The sequence below is a fragment of the Equus przewalskii genome, chromosome 7, assembly GCF_037783145.1.
Source record: "Equus przewalskii isolate Varuska chromosome 7, EquPr2, whole genome shotgun sequence".
NCBI lineage: Eukaryota > Metazoa > Chordata > Mammalia > Perissodactyla > Equidae > Equus > Equus przewalskii.
Window position 1 is genome coordinate 19,988,976 of NC_091837.1, and position 24,398 is coordinate 20,013,373.

At 48.2% G+C, this 24,398-nt stretch overlaps 1 long non-coding RNA gene across 1 annotated transcript; it reads right to left on the minus strand.

Moving 5' to 3' along the window:
* Positions 1 to 3,016: 3,016 nt before the first annotated feature.
* LOC139084905 (uncharacterized) lies at positions 3,017 to 7,903 on the minus strand. Its single transcript, XR_011542843.1, has 3 exons — positions 7,518 to 7,903; positions 6,965 to 7,038; positions 3,017 to 6,383 (listed from the first exon to the last, which is right to left on the minus strand). It is a non-coding gene; the product is annotated as an uncharacterized lncRNA (long non-coding RNA).
* Between the last annotated feature and the right edge of the window lie 16,495 nt (positions 7,904 to 24,398).

The following is a 24,398-nucleotide window of genomic DNA, read 5'->3' on the forward strand; positions in this document are numbered from 1 at the left end:
TACTAAAGAGCCATGTTGGATCACTATGGATGCTCTTTGTGGCCACTGGGCTTCTCATCCAACACGCATGGTTCTGAGACTCTTCTCCAAATTACCATGTGAGCTTTAATCCTCAACTCTGCTTAAATTGTGATTTGCCGTTAGCCTTAGACTTACTAGCCATCCTACTTAAAGTGGAGGAGCACAGCAGAGGTGGGCAGAACAGGCAAACCCAGGAGCCAGCCTGGAATAAGCGGGAAGCCATAGGTACCATCTGAGCACTTGGGGAAGGATGTTGGCATGTATTCTTGTCTTTACAATATTGATGCTGTCTTCTGGCCAGGAACTGAACTTATTAAAATTTTTTGTAACGATCTTACCAAGATGAGTCTTGCTAGTCATGTAGTTTCTCCCTTTTATGGAAATCTTCCGTCTCCTTGAATGACTTCTTAACGTGCTATCTTGTGAATGACTCAATCATCCTGAACCAATTGAATGGAATGTGGTCCAATATAATGGCTTTCGTGACCAGCATGGAGATTTCTCGAGGTTGCATCAGCCATACAAGCATTGTTTTCAGCCCGAGGTTCAGTGTTAGATAAAATGCTTGCCTGGACCTTTGGTGTGTGTAATTCATGATATGTCCTCTGAGGGGTGAGAGTTTACTGGGATTGGAAAGTCTTATGGTTAGTCTCTGTATCCCGAGTCTGGAACTGAAGAGGGTCTTTGCCTCTCCAGGAGTAAATGTCTGAGGTCCCGAGACTGAGCACCTGTGTGAACAGGGCCAGGCTGTGGGTGGATACGACTCCTTATAGAACTCCAGCTCTATTCTCTAGCACATAATGGTATCTTCCAAGAAAACTCTTTGAATGAAAAATATTTCACTCTCGGTAGGACCATGTGAAATATGGCATTGTCACTTCCCAGTGCCCATATGTAGCTGTAGATCCCTCAGCCCAAGGTCTCAGTGAGCCTTGTTGAGGCTCTCTAATACTGCCTGTGTCGGGTAGTGTCATTCCCACACTCGACTAGAAATTCAGGTTGTCACCATTTGGGGGCACTGTTAAGAACTCATTCAAAAAACGTTTGTTCAGAATGTACAGGAATGACAGCAGCGTTAGTGACAAGCTCGCAGATTCGAAGGCAGGTCTTGATACGTTCTCTGTGGGTGAGCCACTGGGACTCCTAACTTGAACTCAGATGTTTCCTCAGATGGATCTAGAGCCTTCTCCCAAATTGCCTCCGAGCTCTGATCCTGGTTACTGTGTCCACAGACTCGAGTTTGCCATTAGCTTTTGCTCCGCTTCTCAATTCCATGGCATCTATCGACTTCACTGAAATTCTAAATTTTCTTAAACCTGAAAGCAGTGGACACTTGCGGCTGACATTGCTGGTGAGACTTCATTTCTCATAAGTCTCTTGCGTGATACTGTTTCCATATAGCTGTTTCCCTTGAGGAAAAGGTGTTTCTCTTATCAGAACTCATGATCAGCCAGCAGAGATCTCAGTAGAAGCCGTTTCAACACACACAATGTCTGAAAAGACTAGAATGACCTCTTGAGGCAAAGCCACCAGGAGCTTCCGACCAGTGTTATGATCTAAAGTAATATTGTAGCAACTCTATTTGTTGACTGAGTGTTCTATGCCACTGACCTTATTTAAGACTTAAGGTTTAAAGCAGGGAAAACAAACATTTAGTGCTCAACTATTAGAGAAAGTAAGATGACAGCCCCCCTTTTACTAACCGCTCTCCTTAAGTCACTTTTTTCCCTTTTTGATAGAGTTCCAAGCCACAGCTGATAGTGTTTGCTCAGGCAGTAAGAGCTTCTAGGCCAAGGGAGTAGGGAGTCTGAGGTTTTGAGCTGGGTATCATCAGGACTTTTTTGGAGGTCTGGGTTCTTTCCCCAAGAACCTGGGGAAACAGTATGTAGACACCGGATTGAGGGGCCACTGATGACAGGAGTCCTTCTGGTGGCACAGGTCTTGGATCTGTGGGACCTAGTGTTGTCTGACAGTTTGATGCTTGAACTAAAAGCACCAAAGACCATGTTAATGCAAAGCTGTGTCTATGAGCCCACCTTGGAGATCTGAACTGTCTCCGAGACCTACACAACTCCAGGGAGTTCTTAATTTTATCCTTGACAATCTGGGAGTCGAAGAGTTATGTGACAAATCCACACCAGAATCCTCATCTGGCCACTTTGTATTTATCCAAGCAACTATGTAACACAGAAGTGGCAGTAGAAAGAATTAACGTTGGTAAGAAGTTGGTGAAAGAACAAAGTTTCAGTTACACAGGATGAATACATTTTTGAGATCTAAGGTACAGCTTAATGACTATAGTTAGCAGACTAGAAATATTCTTAATGACTGGGGGCGACCTCCATGAAGGATTTTTCAGAAAATATTCCTAAGTTAAAAGACACATTTAAACTTCTCCTGGCAACAATGGAGTAAGAGAGGCCAGATTTATCCTCCCACCTGAAACAAAAGCTGGATAAAGCAAGAATTTTCAGACACTTGTTATCAAGAGTACAGACTGTGATCCCTAAGAGGGGAAGTAAAGTGACCCCTACAACCCGCCCTCCCCCAGTTTATTATCCTGGAGTGGCTGTATCAAAGCAGATTTCAGAGCAAGAAATATTACCAGGTGTAAAGAAAATCCTTCCATAATGATAAAAGATTAATTTATTGAGAAGACGTAACAATTCTAAATGTTTATATACCTAACTATAAATCTAGTATAGTCAAAGAAGTCTAGTATTGGCTTCAAGAAAAAGAAATAGATCAATGGGACAGAGTCTAGAAATAGACACACAATGGAGGTCAAGAGAATTGTTTTTAAACAAGGGAGCGAAGCTAACTCAATAGAGAAGGATAGTCTTTTCAACAAGTGTTGCTGGAACAATTGAATGCCCACACGCAAAAGAACCTTGATCTATACTTTATATATAAAAATTAACTCCAAATGGATCAGAGACCTAAGTATCAAACCATAGAACTTCTAGAAAACATCAGACATCTTTGATCTTGGATGAGGCAAAGACTTTTTTTATTGCAGTAACGTTGGTTTATAACATTATATAAATTTCAGGTGTACATCATATTTCATTTCCTGTATAGGTTACATCATGTTCACCACCCAAAGACTAATTACAATCCATCACCACATGTGAGGTAAAGATTTCTTAGGTAAGTGATCAGACACGTAATTCATAAAACAAGATTGCACGTCATCAAAATTAAGAACTGTTCTTTGAAAGACAACAAGAATGAAAAGCCACGTTCTGGGGGAGAACACTTGCCAATTATGTCTGATAAAGGACTGGTATCAAAACTGTACAAAGAACTCACAAAGCAAAACAATGCCACTCAAAGACTCAGACACTAGCCAGCGATTTGCTCAAGGTTTCCCAAAGTCATGCCTGCTTCACTTGCATTGGTGTCAGTCTTCAGCCCTAGGCTTGATGACCACTCGATGCGATTGGTCTCCAGCCTCATATAAAGGGAATTACGATGGATGATAAAGGTGTGGATCTTAGTTTCTGCTCAGCCATTTACAGTCTTGAGGTTGTGCTGTCTAGCCCAGGTCTGGAACTGAACTGCCCACTAGATGGGCATTTGCCTGTCTTGCCCACTCTCTGGGGATTGATGCTACGAGGTGCCATCTGGGAATGGTGAAATTCTTTGGCATGACTCTGGCTAATGGGACGGTCAACTGACCTCATGATCTGAGGTGGTGTGAGAAAGAAGGAAAGACTCAGATTCTAAAGCACTTGGGGTCTTTGGCCTCAAACCCAACACAATTCACTTGAAAACTGGGTGAACTTGAAGATCTACACTAGATCTTTGAGTGTGACCATTGCAATAGGCAGGACTGTCATTCAGTATGCCACCCTAGGCAGAAAAACCAGAGCAAAATGTTGCCCTCTATTTGAGCTTTTTTCTAAAGGTTTTATCTCCTAGATAATGTAACCCAATTGGTAACTTTGACCTTAGCCAATTCATAAGACTTCCATGCCTTGATCTTTCCCCTATGTCACTCCCTAGTTAATTAACACTTAATGAGCTACTCAGTGGGTATGCAGTAAACAATGGTGCAAAAGACCAAGTCAGTTATGAATTGACTTCTATACTGCAATAAAAATACTGTAAATAATGTTATAGTAAATGTAAATAACACCAACACATTTCAACGTAAAAGCTTTGAGCTTCCCTGTCAGAGGGAAACCCTAAGAAGACAATTGTACATGTACTTAATGCATATAACTAGTGGTAATGTCATGCTAGGGGCAATTCTGACTAACAGTGACTTAGAATTCTTACTCTCAAATTTGGAGAGTTGGGATACACTTATTTGCCCCTCATCACATGTTTCCAAGCCAGTCCATCACTAAAGAATTTTTGCAACAAGTTGAACCTCTAAGGTCAGAGCAGCTAATGACGGGCAGAGAACTAGTGTTTGTCTACAAGAATGTTGTATTAAATAACCTGGTAGCCTTCAGTGCTGGTTAAGCACCTCACCTTCTACACAATGAGCATAAAGGAGGGGCAAATTGTACATTTTGGGGCATCCTAATGGTATTAAGAGCATGAGAGAAGAGAAATGTGCAAATGATACGGACAAGGGATTTTCAAAAGAGTGCAAATGGACAGCCAACACTGGTAAATAGGGAAATGCATGTTTTCACATAAGGAAAACTTGAGACACATTACTGTCGTTGTGGTCAAATCCAGCGTTGGCAAGGATGTGCTGGCAAGCATCTTGGACGAAGGGAGTATGGGGGAAACATGCTTGCCCTTAAAAAAAGTAATAGTAGCAAATCTCACTTCATTTTGGAAATGGACACTGGTGTCTTCACATCATATACACTTGTCCAAACTCATGTGGTCCTTGAAGATTGAAACATTCCCCTTTTTCTGGGTCAAAATCAGGTACCTTTCTGTTGGGAGTCCCCAGGACCACACCCGGTTGCAGTGACTTACTAGGATGCTCATGTGACTCTGCATATAGTTGTACTCGTGGCTATTTACAACAACAAAAGGATACAGAGCATAATCGGCAAAGAGAAAAGGCGCATAGGTCAAAGTCTGGAGGAAACGAGGTACAAGCTTCCGAACGTCCTCTCGCAGTGGAGTCAGGCAGGATGGGCCTAATTCCCCTGTCAATAAGTTGTGACAACAAGGGTGAGATGAGTTCCACCAGGGAAGCTCTTTAGAGACTCAGTGCCTAGGATTTTTATTGGGGTCTGCTCACATAGCTACCTTCTGCTTAGCACATACCCAAATTCCAGACTTCCCAAAGAAAAACATGTGTTCAGGATACACCGCAGTGTTTGCACAAACAGTTAAGAATGGCTCACTGTGCCCAATCAGGGAATGGGAGGCATTCTCCCAAACTCCAAGTTCCCAAACGGCAGCCGGTGGTCGGCCTCGCGAGCTGGCCCTTCTCAGGAGAGCTGTCTCAGGCCTGCTGTGTCAACTCTCTTCTGTACACCTCCCTCTCTGGATTGGGCAATTTCCCTTGTCTGCATCCTTGGAGTCTTGGTGTTGCTGAGAAAATCTGTCCATTGTGAAACTTGTCTTCTGGGAGCATTGACCGATCCATTGAGATTCTGGATTCTACATATGAAATCCCACAGGACCCCATTGTAGCAGTTGCCAGGGTCCGAGAATTGTGGTTGGTATTTAACTTTGCGGCCTAAGTTGTCAAGGAAATTCCTCCAAAACTCCTTCTCTAGAGAGGTGTCAACTCAGCTATGAAGTCACGCTGTGGGGAAGGGGCAAAAGGACTCGGCCACACAACGTGAAGTGGCATAAAATATCTCGGCAGAGCTCTCGAGTTCTAGCAAAGCATTATGTGGATAGCAGAGCCCGAATGGATCAGGTAAGGGTGGGTGGAGCCAGTCAGTGAGCATGAAGTTAGACTGGAATCATCACTTAGTAACTCAGCGAGTTGGTTCCATGGTGTGATGGAGGGTCAAGAGACATTTTGCTCCTCTTGTTGGGAACAGGCTGAACTATGGATCTGAGAATCGAAGACGATAAACCTGTGAAGACGTGATTATGGAAGGAGATTCTCTACATTGGCGCTTTCATATGAATATTGCCTCTGTATCTGTTTATATGCAAGTCCTATGAGTACGCAGACCACCACTTGGTGCCCTTCCATGGGTACTCCTGGTGGAGATCCTAGTCAGACCAAGGGCTCAGTTCACACATTTGGCTCTTGAGACCTTTCTATAAAGAAATAAGGGAGTCATACCGTTTTTCCGAGAAGTGCCCTTTGAGTTTCCTTGGACAACTGGCTCAAAGAAATGTGAAAGTGACAGTTCTCAGCCTCCAAATTATAGCCATGGAGACTCTGATTTGTTTAGGTCCGGGATCCTTGGCTGTGAATATCTCTGCAAGGACAGACATGTCAATATACTTCTCACACTCCTTCTTACCTTTAGAGATGGGAACTCACTCCTCCAAGTACTAAAGCCTCTAGTCCTGAGCTCTAGATCCCAGAGAGAGCAAATTGCTCCTCTTTAAACCCGGTTCTGCTCAATATCTTTAGAATCTGCTCTCTTCACTGCTACCCATGTTCTCTTAGATGTAGGTCTGTGTCCCAGAATTTCCAGAGTGGACCTGGAAATTCTCGCCCCAGCTGCTTCATGCACAAACAGAAGCCCGCCAAGCTCACTGAACCCACAAAGGAAAGGAAGCATTGTACAGGACTCTAGTTAATGTCTAGGAAACAGGAATGGCTCCTAGGTGCCAAGAGAACTGAGTTCCTAGCATCCCGGCTTGGTTCTTCACTGGGAGGGTTACCCTTCCCATGGGCACCTAGTTCTGACGTTACCCAGGAAAGTCCCCTCCACCCCCAGGCAGCAGCGTCAAATCCTAGAGACTATGTACATGGGTTCTGTTCACCGGCCTTCAAGAAGTCAGACTTTTCTCACTGAGCACCCAAGAGAACAGCTAACAAAACGATCCTCACTTCAACAGCCCTCGGACCAAGGAGGTTTCTCAGGCTTGAATGATCCTCTTCTGATCCATAGTTAGGGGCAAAGCCTATGATGAAGAGAAAGGTGACGGTATGTAAAATTACTTCAATGTGGTTTCTATATGTGTCAAGTGTGTTTAAATTTACAGGCACATCGTCCAATTCTAACCAATTTCTGAAAGCGTTGGCATGCAGGCTCCTAACCAGAACTATCATCCAATATTTTAAATTGAAAAACAACACATTCCCAGCCAAGCCAAAACCCCAGCCAATTTCCCCATATATCATTAAAACCCTTTAAAGTCTGTGATAATCTACCAAGGACTTTGGAACAAAATAAGCATTTCAAATACCATTTCCCTAATTAACATTTAATGAGCTTCTTACTGGGTATGTGTGTACAGTAAATGTGCCATCAAGTCATTTATGAATTGACTTCCTTCTATTCTTCAATGAAAATACTGTAATGTTATAGGAAACGCAAATAATACATATTTCAAAGTAAAACTAGGGGCTTCATAGGAGGTAGAATGGAGTGCATACTCACTATTGCCGTGCAGGTGGGTGAAGGAGAATGAGAATTAACTGTTGGAGGAACAGACGGAACAGCCCGTGACCAAGAGTCAACCATGCCTGAAGCCAAGGAACCCAAAAGTGGATAAATATGACCAACCATCTGAAGCCATAGACATAGCGATAGAATGCAGCTCAGAGGGTATCCATTTTAGCCTCCCTTTGCTTATAGCTGTATGATTTGCTTATAGTTGTATGTATAGATGGACGAGGGTACCTTGTGTACCCTTGCAAGTGAGTGATAATGACAAGAGCAGAAACATCCCTTTCAACCTGCACTCACTTTGCAGTTTAAGGATCTGGCACTGACTCGGGCCTCTTTAGTGTCAGGTAGAATGTGTTCCTCACTGGCAATTTCTTGGCTGTCGCCGAGGAGAATGGATTTAGACAATGAAACGTTGAGTGGTCAGCACCATTTGGAATTCCGTGGTCTCAAGAATTCTTATAGGGATGGTAGAATTCTCCACAAGTGGAGGGATAGACAGTCCTCACTTTAAGGATGATAGGCTTTGATTTCTGTGTTCTAATGCGAGGAGGTAGAGGGTACAAGGACTTCAGACTCTGGCCAACCCTCCATTCAGTGCAGTGGAGCAAGCTCTGCTGGAATATTCCTGAGACCACAAAACCAAGTTCCCCGGAGTGGAGCCTTGCTAGGGGTACCTTCGACTTCAGAAATGATGTCAGGCTCCTCTGCAGAACCTAGGGACTCTCCTCCTGTCCTGTGGGGCCCAGGAATGGTCAAAAGTGGGCCTGGAAATACTCTGCTCTAAGTCAAGTGCTCCTCTGGCTTTCTGCCCAGAGCTCTTCTCAGTGGATCACTGGGATCAAAGAGATCAACTAGCCTTTGCAAAGGGGCGTGCATGGGAACTCCTCACCAGAGGGTCAGCTCTTCCCTGAGACTACCACCTCCTAAAGAGGATAAATCCCTCCTTAAAGGGGTCCCTGCACTTCTCTAATGGATGGAATTGTCTGTCTCCTTAGGGTATCCCAGATTTCTGAATGGTGTTCCTGTGTACCAAAGCTTTCATCCTGGTTAATCTGAAAGAAGGGTCCTCTGAGTTCCAGTCACTTCTTGCAGTGATGTCCTGTCCTTCATCAGGAAGTCTGCTGGCCTACGAGCTGACTAGCTGTCGCAGGGGTCGGCTCATGTTGTGCCCTTCTCTTACCAGCCTGCATACTATATGCGTTGAATCCTGGAATCTAGATACGCTTTCTCCCCTTTAGGGTCCTCACTGAAGATGGAATCTATGTTGGATGACTACTCACAGGTGTGGGCAGGGCTGAGGGAGCCAACGAAAGATGGCATTCCTCTGCTAGAATCCCAGGAATTCATTACAGCACTCCCTCTCGCAGAACTGAAAGGGCAGAGGACATAACCAGTGCTCATGGGTCCTGATCGTGGGCTGTAGCCAAGGAAGCTGATGTGCCAAAGGGATGCAGCCACTGGCTGGAGGAAGAAGACTAAATACCCCCACCTCTGTCCTGTCACCTGAGGGTAACTGTCATGGATTACATCAACCGGTCCTTTTGCCCTCTACCTTCCGGGTGACTACAAACAGCTGATCCTCTGAGAGCGTGGAACAGGGTGGAGAATGTTCGCAGTGGACTATAGAGGCAAAGCAAATCAGCACACCCACTCGTATCCGACCATCAGCCTACCTCTCGGCCTATGTTCCACTTTAATGAGGATTGACAGTTTCTGGTACCTAGAATGATGTGTATGGTCCTGTCCACCACTGGGGCCCTCTGCCCTGGGGTGGCTCCTTCATATTTGGAGCCTTTTCAATGTTTGTTGTGGTTCTCCTGCCTGACCTATTCCTAGGAGACTCTCTCCATGATGCTCCCAGTACAGCTGTCCTTTCTGATCTTGCCACTATTGCTGCCGTCATAGGGATCCTCACTCTGCCATTCATGCTTCTCTCAGGTTCTCATTGATGCTGCTCTTGCTGCTGCCATTGCCGTCAATTCCACACCTGTCATCCCTGCCAACAATGGAGAGTGAAAATGTTAAGTGCGTAGTAAGTTTTGCAGTGAGAATATTCCTGGTTCTTAATTTTCATCGGAACGTAGTTCTTTGGCTGTGGTTCTCTGTGCAATGAAAGCCATATGCAAGAGGGTGAAACTCATCCATGGCTCAAAAGGCTGGCGAGGATGTGAGGACCTGGACTCTCAACCCTGGAGCGGCCTCTTCATGAACTGTAACAGGAATTATCTAGCATCTTGGAAATGCTCGCAATCCCTGTAGCATGGTCTAGTCTGGGTGAGGCAGATTTCGGTGCTGTCGACATCCCCTGGGGTCTCTTGGCCATTTTCACACCCACTGGCTCCTGAAGCACTTTCCTACCAGCCAGCACCTGTGTCTTACCACTGACAGACAGACCTCAGTCTACTTTGTGTGCATGCGTGGGAAACTAGAAATGCCTTAACCCAGGACTGGCTGCAGGGGTATAAATACTCCAGCTTCCTTGCCACCATGAAGCCGACTTCAATGGTGATTGATGCAATCTCCAGAACTGGCCTGTAGAATTGAGCCAGCTGCCCTCTGGGACCGGGCTTGATCCAAAGGCCTCACATGCTTTCTTGCCTTCCTGCTCCCACTTCCTTGCTTCCCTATTTGGTGAATCCTGAGACCCCTTGCAAATAACTTTCACCCAAATCTCACAGCAAACCCCAAGACAGCAGGCCACCCAGGCTGGCCACGTGGTCATCTGGCTTGGTGTCCTGCACTGTGGAAATTAACTCAGGTAGATGCAACTATGAAACTCAGTTTTCTGAATTTTAAAATGGGCTTAGCGCTCTCAAGAAAGAGGCAGTGAGGTGGGATTCAAACCTGGATTTATCTAGATCCATAGTTAAGAGCATTTACGTGGTATCAAACAGCATGTGTGACGGGGTTGAGATGAAAAGGGAAGGGAGGACAGTGAGAAGATGGCAGAATTGCTGACTAGAATGTCCAATAAGCCTCATTCCAAATGGCCCCGGGCTGTAATCCGCTCTGGGTCCTTATGCTCAGCTCATCTCCCATCAGGCAGTGAAAAACCTATAAAATAAGTCAAATGAACCAGGTGCGATTTTCTGCATGTAGGAAGAAAGATCTTTAAAAGGAACACCAATCTCCACAGGTAAGGATGATGTGCGTAATTACAACTGGACACGAGTGCATTCGCTCTGAAAATTCTTCGAGCTCTATACTTATGATTTGTGCACTTTTCTGTACATATGTGATAAAAAATTTATGGTAAAGAAAAAAATGTGGCTATGTAAATATTCTGACTTAGTGGGAGTCCTGCCCACAATCCTATTATCCTCCTCTTGCTCGAATAGGATCCAGGACTCATCACGATCGTGGAGAGGGAGTCAGACCTCACATGCCTGCTCCTCATGCCACTGCCCCAGGTTTTCCAGCCGCTTTTCCCTCTTCCCAGCATAGCTGACTTAGGGCAGAAATGAGGGGCTGCAGAGGAGAATGTCGGTTCCTGCCCTAAATAAGTAGCTTGGCTTCTGTCCTTGCCCATCTACTTGGCAAACTCCCCCAACTTCTAAATCTCTTCCCTGAAGAACTCCGTGGTCCCCCAGCTGAGGAGGGGAGGCTGTCATTTCTCTGAAACCACCTTCCTCCCAGGCACCCAGATGCGGAGGCTGAGAACTGAGCCAGGCGTCTGTTAGTAAGGCCGTAAATCAGGAGGCCCCACACGGGGTCAGGCCTGGTCAGATTGCTGATGGCATTAGGGTAACGAATGGGGAGTGGGGTGTTTATGTTAGTCTTGGCTCTCGAGTTGAAGGAAGAATGCCGGGATTTAGCTTCGCGATAAAGTCAGCACCAACACATCCTGGGTCAGCAATTATGTTTTAAAGATCCCTTGGGAGGAGCTGGGGTGGAACCTCCCTGGGGAAGTGTGGCCACCTGAGCAGGCTGCCCTGACGTGGGAGTTGAATGAGGCGTGACACTGATGGAGGGAGGCTGGGCTGAACGGGAGACTAGAGCTAAGACTGGGCATAAGGCTGTTGTTGGTGTTGTACTGGAAATGCGTGCACACAGACTTGTGTGCTGTGCCCCCAGCACTCTGCTTGTCTCCTTGGAGAGTGGATCGGTTTGTGTTAGTAACTGTTTCCTGGAAGACCCGGAAGTTGGGAGTGAGAGCAGCTTATAGGGAGGGTGGGTGACGCCATAAAGGAGAGGAAGCAGAAGCAGGAAGGGAGAATCTGATTGTGATGCAGACCTGAGAAGGTCTCAGCAAGCCCGCCGGGGGCTCTAGAGCAGACAGTCCATTAGAGCAGTGTCACACTGGGCGGAAATGGCGGGGCCTTAGCACCCCGCTCTACTCAACCGTTAGCTGGGGTTGCCTGGGAAGCCCATGGTGACAGCTGAATGCTGTGATGGACCCCCCAAGACGCCACAGCTATGAGCTGTCCTACGACTAAACAATCAGTTCTTTCTTGAAGGGGCTGCAAGCAATGCACCTCCAGGGCTGCTCCATGGAGACTGGCCCGCCCGCCCCCACTTCCCCTTCCAAGAATTCAAGTGCTTTGGAGAATCTGGCTGATGCATCCTGATAATGCACCCAATTTAACCTGACGCTTGTAGAATACGTGGTACCTGTACCTGTTTCATAAATATCTGAGATCCTAATGGCAGGCAGGATCCGAGGGGTGCCTTAACTGCCTACTCAAACCTCCTTTCGCTGCATCCCCATTTAAAGCTCTTCTAAAAGCCAAAAGTCAAAGGATCTGGAGCTATGTATTTAATAAATTCAATGTCTCCAAGCGTCTGCTTTGTTGAAGACCCTAAAAGCATGAGCGAGAAGACGGGAAGGAGCTAACACAGGTGCCTGCGGTTGAAGTTGCCCTCGAGTGACAAACGCCCAGTGCTTCCAGGCTGGCGCAGAGTGCCAGCTCAGTCCAAAGCTAACCAGGACAGGGAAAGTGCCAGGCAAAGAGGCGGATGTTTGAGGCAGGCAGCTGACCTGCACTCAGGACATCAGCAGAGTGGCAGGTTATTTTCCAAAAGTGATCACCACACTCTCTCTCATCCGTTTTTGCCAAATCCGATCAAGAGATGGGATCCACATCCTTGGCCCCGGAACTCAGACCCGCCTTTGTGACAGCCTTGGCTGATAAAACACAGCAGAAACGACCCCGTTTTCCAAGACTAGATCATAAAAGGCAATCTAGCTTCCACCAGGCACTCCTTCTTGGAAACTACAACCATGCCGTAAGGAAGCCCAAGTGTCCCCGAGGAGAGGCCCACCTGGAAAGGAACCAACAGCCAGCACCAACTCTCCAGGCATTTGAGTAGGGAGGAAGAGCCACTTCTAAGACGCTCAGTCAAGTTGCCCCAACAGATGCCACATGGAGCTGTCTGCCCACCCCCACGCATGTCCACGCAGATTGATGGGCAAAATCAACGATGGCTGTTTAAGGCACTCAGTCTGAGCAAAATATATATGATATAAAGAGCATTCCAGCTCTGAGATCCCAACTGTGATGTCTAGGGAAAGAATACCTCATTTTATAGATGGATAAAGGTTCACAGAAGTCGCATGCCTGAGGCCACAAGGCTAGAAGGGAGACAACTAATCTTCAAGCCCAGATCTGCCTGACCCTAAACCTTGGTAGTTTACCATGCTACTGGTTTGATTATTGACTGTCTTCATGAGCTTCCTCGAAACAGTCAGTCTATCCCACATTCAGCACATGGAGAGTACTTATTAGGCCTCTTGAGTGAGGATTCCTAGGATGTACAAGACGCGAAAGAGGTTCTCCCTCCATGCGAATTTCACATCGCCGGGAGGAGGCACCGCCTTCCGCTCAGCCTAAGTTCCAGATTTAGGGTTGCTGAGAAGACTGCGTGTGCTTCACAAAGCTATAAGTCAGAAGCACTTACTCCTCATGACAGCTAGGGGATGGGCAGGAAGTGCTTAGCTTCTAAGCCATAGTTTTCTCTGCTGTAAAATGGGGATAAGGAGCTTGCCCAGGTCTACACAACCTGGAAGGACTAGGGATTCAAATCCTGGTCCTGAATCCATTGCTCTCCCCACACACCAGAGCTGCCCTCAAAGCCAAGTGGCAGAGACACGCCAAGGAGAGAAATTTCCTTCCACCCTGGGCCTCAAGCACACCCGGCTCGGGTGGAAGGTGGGAGAAACTGAGCTGCAGTGTTGCCCACTGCACCCTTGGCCAACCCCATGGGGAGCCCTGGAGCTAGAATGACCCTTCAGAGGTGTCCTGAGATGGCCTGGCCAGGCCTTTACACCTCTGCACAGGTATGTCACTGGATATGGGCGCCACAGGGAAAGACATGACCTTGGGCTAGGCAGCTCTCTGCAGCTGAGGCCATCTATGAAGGGGCTTCTGGGTGGTGCAGCTCAAGGAAATACATGGAGCTGCGGCGGTGGGGGGGGGGGAGCAGGCGGGGGGGGGGAGCAGGCGGGCGGGGAGGGCTTCCGGGAAGAGGTGGCATCTGAGCTAAGTTCTAAAGGTTCCACGAATAGGACTTGGCTGAGTGAAAGGTACCGGGAGAAGGGGGTATCTAGACAAAGGAAACATCGCAGGTAGAGTGTGGGGAGCAGGGGGAAAGAAAGCAGACACGAGTCCCATTGCTCTCCTTGGTCATACTCAGCATGTACCTGTTTCAAGCCCCTGCCCTGGGAACGTGGTTCCCCTAGGTCCCCACATGGCTCCCTTCCTCTTGGCATTCAGGTTCTGGGAAACCTCCCAGAGGAGGTGACATTTGAGCTGATGACTCTCTCAAACAGCAGCACCCGCTGTGCCCACTCCACTCCATCCCTCACGCTGCTCTGCTTCTCATCACTCCCTAAGAGCAGACTAGGAGAGGAAGGGGCTGTTCTCTCCCCGCTGAGAGAAGGAAGCTTCCTCAGGGCGGTGACTTGGGGCACCTACTTTGTTTTCAGCATCCCCGAGCCCTGTGAGCAGCACACACGTTTGGCTGTATCCAAGGACTTTGCCCGAGTAAGTGAAGAGCCTGGAGAGGAGCGAGGGCCAGCTGGTGAAACATAAGATGACGTCATGTGGTAGGGTCTTGGTGGAGGAGCTTCTTTAGAAAGCATGCAATGTCCCAATGCATCCCAGTGCAGCAACGACTGGAGTGGATGTCCCGGGGAGAACAGAGCGACCTTCTCCCAGAGCCCTGGAGAGACAGGGACCTGCGCTGCAGCTGATGAGGTCCACCTGCCTGTCTCCAGGCCTGAGGGCACCTTAAGCCATCCCACGCATGGACCTTGCCAGGCTCCCGGGAGAAGGCCCTTTCAGAGGTCTCGCATCAGCTTGCCTTGAAGTCTAACACCTTCCTGGGCAGGATGTGCCTTTATTGCAAACTCCCCAACTGATTTTTCTCAGAACCAAGCGCTTTGATGGTTTTATTGTCCCTAAATTCACACCAGGCCCCAATAACTTGAGGGCAGGTAGAGAATGCAGAGTTGGGGGAGGGCGCGGGAAGTGAATGGCCCAGGATCAAGGCAGGAGATTGCAACCTATAAATCTATGGGGACCAGGCTCGCCTCTGAAGGGTTCCACGTGTGGGCTGGGGGTGGGTCCTGCAATCTCCGGCCCAGAATGCCAGCGCTAAGTGGATCAAGGTGGTCTTCCACGCTCCAGAGCTCCTGAACACACCTGCTTTTGCTGCGGGGGACATGGTTGGTCCACGCCACCAACAGCTGCTCTGCCCAGTGATGACCAATCCCGGGACCAAGTGTCACTGGAGACTTGAATTGACCAGGCTTCGTATTGGGTTCCACGTGTACCAGCTCATGCTGGGACCAGCTTAGCTGACTTCCTGGCTCAGGGTCTCTCTGAGGGATCCCAAACGAAGACACGAATTTGGGTACAAGTTAGCTTTCCCTCCTTCTGTCACATCTCCCCACTCCATTATGGTGTCTGGGATGACCTCCCAATTAAAGGGCTGTTAATAAGGTAATTACCCTGAGCAACTAGGGTTTCTCCTACTGGGAACCTCTCGAGAGACTCCTTAGAACAAACCTCAGGATTGTTTTCTGTTGAGGGGGGTAGTTGGGGCTATCAAACCACCAAGCCCTGCCTCATTGGCAGTGAGGGTCACTCTGGGTGTAACTTCTCAGCACTTCTGGATTGTATGATTAGAGCATGCTCCTGTGGCCAGAGAAGTCCACGGGCAGAGAGGTGCAGATGCCTTTGAGGTGGAGGGCCATAGCATGAAGGCCATGTGTCAGGAGCCGTCCACTGAAGATACTGGGGTACTTCTGGGTGGGCCAAGTGGATGCAGGACACGTGTGCTACATTTGGAAACTTGAATGGATGAGGGCTTCCGTAGGGCTCCAGCTAGCCATGCACCAGCTTGTGCTTGGACCTGTTTAGCAGCCTTCATTTATTCAGCTTATAAATATTGAAGCAACTACTATGTTCCAGCATTGTTCTAGGTACTGAGGAAATCGACCTAAAGAACATGGATGAGATCTCTTGTCTTCAAGAAACAGCCATAATTTTCCTAACCCAACAGTAGCATGTAGTCATTGTTCATCACATTGCCCTACTTGGCATCCATAGATACTCAGGCAATAAGAAAAGATCAGACGTCAGCTCCCACAGCTGATGACTAGAGAGCTGAAGAACAGGAGGCCAGCTGAGCCAACAGAAGGGAAGAGAATTCCAGGTTAAGGGAACAAAGAGAAGGGAGCTAAGAGGCAACTGAGAGTGGGGTCAAACTGCAGGCAGGCCAAATATGGCGGGCGGACGATGGCAGGAGATGCCTTGGGAAAGGACAGAGAAGGCTGGGTTATGTAGGACTTTGTAGGTCTTGGGAGTCTAGTTCTTGTTCTCAGGCCAATGGGAAACTAGTAGAAATGTTAAGATATGAGGTTTTAAAACATTACTCAATCACCATGGATGAAGTGGGTGAAGCCAACTGGTCTCCTTCCTTCTGGTCTCTCTAGAACAGTGAGTAGAAAGGAAGTGGGCAGGTTCAGGATATGTTTGAGAGAGTTCATGACGTGCTGATGGATGGAATGTGGGAAGAGAATTTGTAAGCTAGAATTCTCAGATCTGTTAGTTTGGTCTTTTAGAAAGTGGGTGCAGAGATGGCCTTAAAAGGGAAAGAGGTTTATTTAGGGCAATTGCCAGTGACACGCTGGAGCGGGCATCACTTCCCAACTCTGAGGTCAGTGATGCCAGATGGGTAGGTTGAAGTTGGTTGGCGTGGAAGTATTTACACCATAGAAATTGGCTAAGGCTATAAGTCAGAGAGCCAGTTGTTCACCGTTTTCCAGCACACCACTGCTAATGTCTGGGGAAGATAAGGGGGATAGGAAGTAGATTTAGGTGGGGAAAGCCTCAGCCTATCTGTGAAGCAGATCTGACAAAGATCAGTTAACCCAATGGGGAGCTCAAGAACAAAGACTGCCTGGCTGCTAGAAGAGTCCAGCCCAGATCCTAGTACCCCTGCCATGCTCAGTCATTGCCAGGGGGCTGCCCGGGAAGAGCGCCATCTAAGCTCAAAAGCTGAGACCAATCCTTTATCTTTCACATTCCTGCAGCTGAATGAAAAGCTCTTTTTTGAAGAGATCTGACAGGTGCACCTCCATGGCTGCCCCCTCTGCATCTGTGGGAGGGAGAATTGGTTTTCTCCAAGTGAGACACACAAGTCGCTAGGTCCTGCTGTAAGACTAATGGGCGTCAGTCTCATTTCAGCATCTCCGTGTCCTACGTGGACCAGACCTGTTTCACTTCCTGCCTGTGACAGCTGGTCTACATTTTGCCTTTCTGGCATCCAGTGGAGGCAGAAGCAGGAGATCAGAACGTAAGACGAGAGAGGTTGGGTTATTTATTGATTCCAACAGCAGAACCTTCGTAACTGCTGCTCCATCTACAGAGATGTTTGCCCCAGATATTGGAGTGGTTTACTGCCTACTTGCTTCAGGTCCTTACCCGGGAGAGATTTTCTAGCATATTTTACATTGCCACCCTACCTTCCCCAGCTCCACCCACATTCCTGCTTTATTTTTCTTCATAGCACTTGTGAACAACTGAAATTGTACTTGTTTAGCTTGCCTGTCTCCCCCGATATGGGGAATGTGAGCTCGGAAGATGAGCTCCATGCGGACTGGGATTTCCTTGTGTTCACTGCTATATCTGGCCCCTAGACCCATACCTGGGGCAGAACTGCTGCACTGCAGAGCTCACAGGGGACACTGTGAAAGGCGCCCTGGATTTGCACAGTATGCACCTGTATGGTCCACTATGGTGGCTCCATCAGTAAGGTCCAAGGCGAAAATGCCAGCAGATTCAATGAGATTTAACGTAGAGAATCCATTTCAAAGCCCTGAAAGTGTTGCTAGAGCAAACAGGTTACGTCAGATGACCCAGAGATGAGCAACAGCTGGAAGCTGCCTCCACAAAGGATGGAGGGCAAAAGGAGGAGGAGGCGTTACCTCTTGCTTTGGTTGGCACCATTGGGTTGAATCTGGAAAGGCTTTGGGTTTCCCCAGCAGTAGTTGGTGACAAGAGAGGGTTGGAGCTGGCAACAGGACCTGGAACTAAGGATGAGACACCTGAGGAAGAGAGGAAGGGGGAGAAATGGCCTGGTTCTCTTTCTGTCCTATGCTCCTGTCCAATGAACCCAAACCAATGCCAGCTGGCAAGGGCCTAGGAAACAGTCTGCAGGGGTCTTTATATGCAGAGCTGAGCCGAGGGGAAGGGCAAGAAACTGATGGAAAGGCAAACAGGTAAAGACCAGCAAAGCAGGCCTGGCCTTGCACACAGAAGGTATTCAAATATTTGAAGACTGGCACCTTCTGTTCTCTCATTCAAGGAGAAAGACAAGGGTGCAGAAGGGAGGCCCTGTGGGCACAGGGAGAAGGGAAGTAGCCTCTGTTGCTGATGGTCTCCTGACTTCTAGCAGGCCCAGACGTTTCATTGCCTATCCACAGATTTTGTGAGATCTGCACCCTTCAAATAATAACTACTCCTCCCTCTACTTCTTAAACCTGAGCTGGCTTGAGTGGACCTGTTTCTAGCAGCCAAAAGAACCTTGATTAGAATAGTCTCTGATTCCAGACAGGTAGTGCTTAAGGGGACAATCTCTTGATCAAGAGCCTTCGATGGCTGGCCATTGCCTTCAGAATCAAGTCCATCCTTTCTCTGAGAGGGGTCAAACATGAGCCACAGAGGTTCCACTAGATATTTGCATTCTACTCAGTGTGGTTCCAGCCAGCATAATCTCAGATTGCATCAGTTAGATCTTGCTGTGTAAGACTTACTCCCAAACTCAGTGGCTTAAAAAGATAAGGGCATATTATTGCTACTGCATCTAGGACTCAGCTGAGTGGGTACTGTGGTCTCAGCACCTCTTCTCCACTTTCCCTTAGCTAGAGTCTAAAATAGTAGATGCCACAGTGCGCCACCCAGATCTCCTCTTTCTGGACTGAAACATTTCCCCGGGTGCTGTCAGTTTCTCCCAGGAAAAGCCCGATCCACCCTCCCCACTTCCTACAGGTGTTATTCCCGAGGGTTCTCCCCAGGAAACTTGCCTGCACATGAATCCCAGGCAACTCAACCTGCAACACGCGACTTTCGTACTATGGGTTGAAGAGGTTGACACGCATCCTCAGCGCTCACCAACATACCACCAATTACATGTGAACAGCGAGCTCTGCGGGGGAGAGGCTTGACTTGTATGTTTGCCAATTTCCACTGTGTAAATTCTCCCATGACCAATTTCCAATTCTCATTGAAGTTGCTGAATGTAGGATGGAGAAGAGATGTGCAAAATGAGCTCACAGGTCAGCAGGAGCCAGCTCCAGGACGCCACTGATCCCAGCCCAGCATACCCATGTATGTATGCGAATATAACAGAAGTATCTGGAAGCAATACCTGCCCTTACTACAGACATCATGCACTGCATAATAATGTTTTGGTCAACTACGAACCGCATATACTATGGTGGTCCCATAAGATACGTACCGTATGGCCTAGGTGTGTAGTAAGCTATACCATCTAGGTTTGCGTAAGTCACTCTATGATCACAACCGCGAAATCACGTGACGATGCATTTTTCAGAACGTATCCTCATCATTAGGTGATGCATGACCATGTAACAAACTCTGACTTCCTATTCTTTCGCTCTTTTTTTTTTTTTAAAGCCCACCACAAATCAGTAATTTTCAGGCCTCTAAGGGGTTATGACCTGCAGCTTAAAACATGCGCCTTAGGAATAGGTCCTGCTTAGCAGAGCAGGGAGCAGCTAAATGCTGGGAGGAGGGCGTATTCCCACCCTTCCAGAGTGCTCCCAGGTTTCTTAATTCAGGGGATGGGGAGAGAGGGGTAAGTGGAGGGTATTTTTTTTGACACTGAAAAGCTTGCAAAGCCTCTCTAGATTGAGTTCCCAAAAAGTAGTCCATTTAAGTCATATTGTCCTGAGAAGTATGGCTTTTCCTGGTGTAAGGCCCATGAGAAAACTGGGTCGTGTTGAAACACCTAATTCTCCCCACTTTCAAAGTCCTGCCCTCATCCAGCGCCCCCTCCTCCACCCCCTGGCTGGATAAAACTCGCGGGTTCTTCAACGACATGGGTTAGGCAATCAAGCCAGGAGTTCGTTGGAAAAATAAAGCCATATCCAGCCATTGATACCCTGGCGTTATTTGATGTCACCTCTCAAGGGGGTCAGGGGCTTTCAGTACCTCCACAGTTGGCCAATTGGCTCCAGCGGCCTCAATTCAGCTGCAGGCTCGTCATTTGGCTTGTGGGAAACTGGACACAAAAACCTAGAGTTGGGGCTTCATGTGTTCGAAGTCGGGCAACGCTGGACCTGCATTCTCGCATGGCAACGATCGGAGGGAGCTAAACCCGAGCTCTGCCCTGAGGATGCAGGGTCCCAACAGGCAGCAAGAGTGTGAGACCCCAAGAGAGCAGTGGGGCGGGGCAGGGGGACATCTGGGCATTAGGGTCCTGGGGTAGATTGGAAACCAGCACCTTTCCACTGCACCTGGTTTGATCTGAGCAAGAGCTGGCCCGGGCTAGGCAGCAACATGACTTCTTCCCAGCCCAGCGGGCTCCTCCCGCCACCGTGGCCCTCACCTTAGCCGGCTGCACTGGGTTGGAAATGGCGGTCTCCTTCCCGGGCAGCCAAGCCGCCGCTATCTCTTTGAAGATTATGGGGCTTTAGCATGCCTTTAAAGTGAATTTTTCCCCCTGTGTTTTATTATAATTAATGACCAGAAAACTCGTCTCTTTTTTTCCCTCCTTTATCTCTTAAATATGTTTCTTTCCTCTTTAAAAAAGCAATATTTCTTTTAACCCAGGATATGGATGAGCCTGTCCCTGGCAGGGCAGACCCAGCTTCATCTGTCAACTTGATTATGCAAAGCCGCTGCTTTCAGCTGGCATCGGAGGTGGATTTCAAAGCCATGACTCACGCGTGCTTCCAGGCTTAGGGCTGGAGAGCGACCCTCTACCAGGAGCTCTCAGCACGGGTCTGGCTTTTTGAGAGAAGGTCCCTCCAAGGCCCCCAGTGGCTAAATGATTCACAAGACTCTTGGTGGATGTGCATGCATGCACTGACACAACCACGCGGTACAGTTCTGCCAACCTGAGCTGGCAGTCTGTTACTGGTGTCCCAGAGTCATCTCCCTTCAATACAAGAGCCACATCTGTGATAGCTCAGACAATGTGAATGGAGAATTCATCAGACAAATGTGCAAAGATGTAGGTAACAGGCGTTAGATTGTTTCCAGTTTTTTCTAGATGCTCTATGGTACACGTACACAACAGAACAATATACAGATGTCCTCAATATTAAGTGCAAAATAGCAAAATTCAGAGCAGTTACAATATGCACACCCATGTATATATGTATATATGCACAGAATATAGCTAGAACAAGGCTTGTTGGTCTCAACACTGGTGATATTTGGGGCTGGATAATTCTTTGTGGGGAAGGGGGCGGACCTGTGCATTGTAGGATGTTTGGCCGCATCCCTGACTCCTACCCAGTGATGCCAGCGGCACCCTCCAGGTGTATCTCCAGGCATTGCCAGATGTCCCCAGAGCAAAATCGCCCCAAGAACCACTACACTACAGAGATAATACACCAAAGTATCAGTAGTGAATTTTTCTGGGTAGCAGATGTGGGAGTAGGAATGAAAAGGGGATTTGACTAATTGATTTTTTAAATTGTATTACTTTGGGGAGGGGGTGAGCTAGTGTGAGTCCTTGATTTAATAACCAAATATAACACAAACTAAAGGTCGGGGACTTTAAAATTCAGAAAACCCATGTACTTGGTGTCTTGATGACACTATTAGAACACAAATGTACGCGCTGCCTTCATATGGAAACGTGGTTTACACACTGGACACCTGTGCGCACAGCCTTGACGGTTTTGCTCAGGGCGTAAGTGTTCCGAACAGAAGGCGAAGTGATTACGCACATCTCTAGTCATACTGTACACTTGACAAAAGCTTAATTTGGGTGGGGGAGCTTTCGCAGAGTGAAATCTTGATGTAACTTTCGCAAAATGTCATCATTTAATCCTCACTGTGTGTTCGATAGGTGGGGTGCAGTTTTCCATCAATATAGTGAGAAGAGCGAGCTGTTGGCCTCCGGTAGGGCCTCCTCTGTGGGAGGAAAGGTGAGGGGCTTGATGGGGATGCTACAGGAATAACACTGGAAAGAGGCCCAATTTGCACATCACTCCCAAGGTATCTCGAGGGACACCTGTCTTCACAAACTACTCCTTGAAAAGATACCCATAAAATTTTGGGAAATACGTTTGGGATGGTGGCTCAAACTGGCTTTGATCCATCATTTGGGAGATTGCAAAACTCCAGAGGCCGGAGCTCCATTCCCAGGGACTGTGGTTTTTCTGGGTCTGGAGTGGAGCCCAGGCCTCTGGATGCTTCAAAGCATCCTGGGGGATTCTAACGTGACCCTACCCCATTTCCTGTGGGCCATCTCCTGCCAGAGCCCGTCGTTAGAGCCTTCTGTGATGAATGAGGGGTGGAATTAAACCCACAATGAAATACCCTTCCACCATGACAAACCACCTCGTGGATGCCTGGGAGGGAAGTTTCACAGGTGGTCCCCCTGGCCTGTGGCTATCTCCGCAGATCCATATGGGTTTAGAGTCCCCATGTGTTGGCTGTGGAGGTGCCCTCCCACGCCTGCTATGCAGCTGGCAACAGCCAAGGTGCTTCCAGAGGGTTTGCAGACCCCTCACCTGAGCCATGTGGATAAACTGCCGGCTGAATTTGATCAGAAGCACTGAGCTCTGAGGGTCCAAAATGTCCAGGCCCAGGATTTCTCAGTCATTGAGTATTAGGTTTCTGTGTGCCTAAAATCGTGCTGCCTGGAGGAGGCAGGGTTGAGACCTGGGCACAGACAAAGTCTCTGCTCAGAGCCAGTGACTCCCTCGTCCCATCCCTCAAATCCCACCCATTCCTCGAGGCCCACTCTAATCTCACTCTATCAGGAGGCCTAGCCTCATTCCCGCGACCCTCAATTCTGAGCACCCTATTACATTAGCAAATGAGAATACAAACTCAAGTGCCACCTGCCTGAGTGAACTGACCGGTTCAAGGTCAGTTCACAGTCTGGCCTTGGACAGGCCTGGCTGGAGAACACAACTCCCTTTTATGAAGGAGGGGATGGAGGCTCAGGGAACTAATACCCACAGAAATGAGTGCGGCCTTCTGTGGGCGGCAGTAACGAGGACCGGAGGAGAAACACGGCTGAAATATGCCAGTCTGGAGTGAATAGTGACATACCAGTGCTAATTTCTTAGTTTTGATAAATGTGCCATAAGATGTTAACGTTAGGGGAGGCTGGGTGGAGGGTATCCAGGGAACTTCCTGTGCACTCTGCGTGCCTGCCCACGTTGGGGGCGCAGCTGCCAGCCTGTGTCGGGGCCCTGGGCTCTATGCTGGGTTTATATCCCAGCTCTGCAACTTGCCGGGTGGAATTATTTTCAGAAACAGTACCTCAGTTTCTCCACGTGTAAAATGGCGATAATAGAACCCACCTAATGGCGTTGTTATGGATTCAATGGCACACTGCTGCCACGTAACTGCTTTTTTAGAACCAGTTGCTGGTATTTCTTACTGTGCAATTGGCATCTGCTAATCAAATCACACGATTCAGACCCACAGATACTGGTCGGATGCAATTTCCTAGTCTGGCCATCACGTTGTCTTGTCTGTGAGTGGCCAGATGGTATCTCTGACTCACACCTCTCAAAAGTGTCCTAAGACACACCTGACCTCAGAGCAGACCCCAGCACCCTGCCCACATGCGGCACTGCCGGGCTCCTCTCCTACGTCGGTCTCACTGAGCTCGCTCGCTGCCTAAAGCACATTCTGGTGGGACAAAAAGAGCCTTTCAGGGGGAGCATTTCTCCTACTGGCCTCTGTCACTCCACCCTGAATTAAGTCCATTTAGGGAGCCCTCAGCCAGCCCTGGTGGCCCAGTGGTTAAGATTCAGCATTCTTACTGCCATGGCCCGAGTTCCTTTCCCGGTCAGGGAACCGCACCCCCACCTCTGGCAGTTGTCATACTGTGGCGGCTGCATGTTGATGTGATCCTGAAAGCTACGCCCCTGGGATTTCAAATACTTGCAGGGTCACCCACGGTGGAGAGGTTTCAGCAGAACTTCCAGACCAGGACAGACTAGGAAGAAGGACCTGGCCACCCACCTCTGAAAAAATTGGCCATGAAGACCCTATGAACACCAGTGGAGCATTGTCAGATACAGCGCCCGAAGGTGAGAGGATGGCACAGAAAGACTGCTCTGCCGTCCACAGGGTCACTAGGAGTCAGAATCGACTTGACAGCACTAACAACAAAGGAAGCACTCAGAAGGGATGAGGATCTTTC